Source organism: Biomphalaria glabrata, chromosome 13, assembly GCF_947242115.1.
Source record: "Biomphalaria glabrata chromosome 13, xgBioGlab47.1, whole genome shotgun sequence".
NCBI classification, from domain to species: Eukaryota; Metazoa; Mollusca; class Gastropoda; family Planorbidae; genus Biomphalaria; species Biomphalaria glabrata.
Window position 1 is genome coordinate 31,037,543 of NC_074723.1, and position 4,120 is coordinate 31,041,662.

Below are 4,120 nucleotides of genomic sequence, written 5' to 3' on the forward strand. Positions count from 1 at the left end.
ATCTTATGATGTTTCACAAGGAATTTAGAGGGCGTCAGAACCGCTGCTGACAAACAGGTTAGAATTGGGAAAAGTAGGTATAGCAACAAGAGACTGAACAAGCATGGGAAACACATAATTTGTTTTAATTGCCATAAACATGGGCATGTGGGTAGAGATTTTTGGAGTAGGGCAGAACAGTCTGAACAGAAGATTGCGAGTTCGGATAGAAAAGAAAGGACAATATTCGAAAGTGATGATAAAAGAGATGACTGCTGTCGTTATAATCACAAGTCAAGCATAGGTAAAAGTCCGTATGAGTTCCATAAAGGTGTAAAAAGAAATGTAAACTCTATTTTGAGAGAACAAAAACATGTGTCGTGTAGATAGCCAGTAAACCATAACGCTTTACGAACATATCATTTACATCAGGGGTGGGCAACCTTTTTTGTATCGAGGGCCGCATTACCAAAAATGTTTGGAATTGTGGGCCTCAGATATTATATATCTATATAGATAGATAGATAGATAGATATAGATATATAGATATATACAACTTACAAAGATACTCTAGCTAACTGTGTAAAGTGTCTTTTAATTCATAAATACACTGTATTATATTCGAACTTCTTGTTTTTTTTCCCCACACTCCACGTAAAGGAATTACAACAAGTGCAATTTTTGAGACAATTTTACGATTTTTTTTATAACAAGCAAAAGAAAACAGATTTTGTCATTTTCCTTTTTTTCCTTTGATGAAAAACTATTTCTAGTGAAATTATTAAAAGTGCAACACTTATTTAGATTCCTTAATTGTGCAATCTATGAAAGAAAAGAGCCAGTTCTCAATACCATCAGCTCACTATTTAGCGTAGAAGCTGATTCAGTTCCAGAGGACATAACTCCAAGCAAAGACAAGTTCGAGTCAGTACTTCCACAGGAGTCCTATGGCTGCCAGAAGCTGTATTTCCGCACTTTAAAAAATTTGCTGCTGTTCACACAATTTGGGTACACATATTACAGCTGTTCTTCTTCGTTCTCATTTTGTTGGAAGGTTTAGCTTTGATATTGTGACTGTGAATAATTTGAAAGTTTATGCAGCTTTTGTGCAAACTTTCATGTTAAGAATTTATGGTTGGGATATTTTAAAAAAAATAATAATAAAAACAGCTATTTTCCTCAGTCAAAGGTCGAGCTCCATCAGCTGTTACACTTGCCATCTTGTTCCAACCCTACCCAACACAGTTCATCAAAGCATTGAATAAATACTGGCCTGAGATTGTGTTTTGAATTAAGTTCATTGATGTAAAGTTAATAAGAATAATCTTCGTTTACTGGAATTTTTTTTATAACGAGACAGTTCCAATAATTTTTATAGATATTATTTTTAATGTATTTGTATGTATATACTGTGGGCGCTCATGATTTCTGTAGGTGCTGACGGGCCGCATAAAACACTCCGGCGGGCCGCATGTGGCCCGCGGGTAGTAATTTGCCCACTCCTGATTTACATACGTTATAAGTAGACGTTGGTTTAATCATTTTGATCGTAATTAATTGGCTGGTCTAGTACGCCTATCAGAACAGGGAATATGCTGTCTCGAGTTAGGTTGGGACTATGAAAGGTACATGTACATGTTACTGTGGAGGTAGTTAATTTTATAGTTTGTTGTTTGGGGTTATAATTAGTTGGCTTAGTTGTTTATTTATTAAATTATTTATCATATATGTAACTGTGTGACTAGAACTAACTAAATAAGGTAATGATGTATTTAAACCAAGGAAAGATAGTTCCAGTAAGTAATATTTCGCATATTTTTATGTGATCATGATCATACATCAGTGAAGAGTTAGGTCACTTTGGAACAAGTAAGTGGAAAGGAGAAAATCAAATACACTTACTGATGCCGTGGGAAAACGATTAGTGATAAATGTTAATTTATTGTGCTAGGTCAAATGTCTCCTCTGTCGAGTGATAGAAAACAGTGTAATTTCTGGGACATAAATCCTCCAAATTATAACTAGACATACCCTATTGTGTCAACTCGAGAAGTCTATATGTACTGTCACCTGAGTGCATAACATTAAACATTACAGCTTCATAACACTTGGGGTGAAAGATAAATATCTACAGATGAATTTGAGTTTGGACACTGGAGGAGAAATTGAAGTTAGAATCCAGAAAAAGACACAAGTTGTCTATCTTTGTTTCCCCATATCTTTCGGCCCTTGCACAATGTAAGACTAAGACGATAGGTAAACATTTGACAGGCATTTTTTTTAGTTAGAGGGAGAGTAGTTGCCTAGGCACGATTATGAATTAATTATTTGTTTCGGAAATAGGGGAAGTTTTGACTTATTGACAATGACGTGGCTATTAATAAAAAGAATAGGTTATTAGATACCAAACGAAAGATCAGTCGACGTAAAGAGACACTTCCAGAACTACGTAGAGATAGGTAGCATTGTATGAAAGTAGAGAGTTTCCTTATATTCGACTGTTCACCTCATTGTTATTAAACTTGATTGAAATTCAGTATCAGCGTCGACTAACTTCTTTTGATTATAAGGCATTTCGCCGGTGTTATTGGATGACATATTACGTTGAGAGAGTTACCTCCATTTGGTTTATTTGCATAAGACTGTGTATTCCTCGAGTACTTTATTATTTAATCTATTTTTATGTCATTAAATGAAATTGCATTTCTCTTTCTTATGTAACAGTCAATAAATTACTTCAGTTTTTACCTGTGTCACCCACGTCATGTCGTAACGTTAGCAGTCCTCAAACCCGTGCCATTGTGACGTTATCTTCCGGGTTAGAGGTCATGTGTGATACCAAGACAGACGGTGGTGGATGGATCATCATTCAGAGAAGAATCAACGGAAAAGTAGATTTCTATAGAGGCTGGAAGGAGTATCGTGACGGCTTTGGAGATTACAACATTGGTGAATTTTATCTGGGAAATGAAAATATTTTTAAGTTAACTTCTACTGGACAATATGAATTAAGAATAGATTTAGAATATAACAACAAGACATACTTTGCACAGTACGAAGACTTTAAAGTTTTGAGTGAGACAGAGAAATATAAACTACAGATAGGAAAATATTCAGGGAATGCTACTGATAGTTTATCAATGCATAACAACATGTTCTTTAGTACTTTTGATAGAGATAATGACAAGGACAGTGGGAACTGTGCAAAATTTTATTCAGCTGCCTGGTGGTACAATGCTTGTCATTATTCCAATCTGAACGGGAAATGGGGAAGTAAATCTTTTGCCGAGGGACTAAACTGGTATTTTATAACTGGATATGAAAGCAGTGTTTCTTTTAGCGAGATGAAAATAAAAGAAAGAGAATGAAACTTATGTTTTGATGAATTTAAAGTCTTGACCTACACTCAAAAGAAAAAAAACCAACTAGATGTTTATTAAACTGAGATCAATTGCTTAACTGAATACTGTTTGTTCTCTTATATTTCTTAAACGTAAATATATCAAAAAAAAATAAAAGTCATAGTGTAAATTTTAAACATCTTTAGTCAGGAAAGTTCAAAGTATTGGAGATCTAGTTCCTTGTTGTATTTTACTATTTATTTTTAATTAAATATTTTGATGATTTGTAACTCAACTGAGGGACTTGGTTGTAATGATTTATACTTATTTTACATTAAAAGTTTTTTGTTTTGTTTTGTTTATTACTAAACGTAATAAATTTTTATTTGTTTAGGATGTTTTAAGTTGTACGAGTCTATTAAAGAAACTTAAAATATTTCATTTATTTATTTTTCAATTATTAGAAGGGAAATACATTCTTAATCTATTATTCTCTTTCCGTACGTTAGAAAAGTCACTAAATAACAAGAGACTTTTTTTGTTATTCAGTCGTGGACTAGTAGCTTCAAATAGCTAATTAAAAGCTAGAATATTTTTTATACTTCTGTAAAATGGTTTAAAATATATTTGGAAAATTAAAACCTACAAAACCAATAAATAGTGAATGCATTTAAGTATATCCAATTTTCTTCCCTACTAAGGAGTAAATCGTGTTTTATGATTTACATTATTTAACGGACTACCAGATTCAAATAGGAAGTTAATTATCTTTAACATTGAAGGGACATCTGAAACATGAA

General features: G+C 33.1%; 1 pseudogene; it reads left to right on the forward strand.

Moving 5' to 3' along the window:
• LOC106080196 (angiopoietin-1-like) overlaps nucleotides 1-3,754 on the forward strand; it is a 14,604-nt pseudogene extending 10,850 nt beyond the window's left edge.
• Nucleotides 3,755-4,120: the final 366 nt, after the last annotated feature.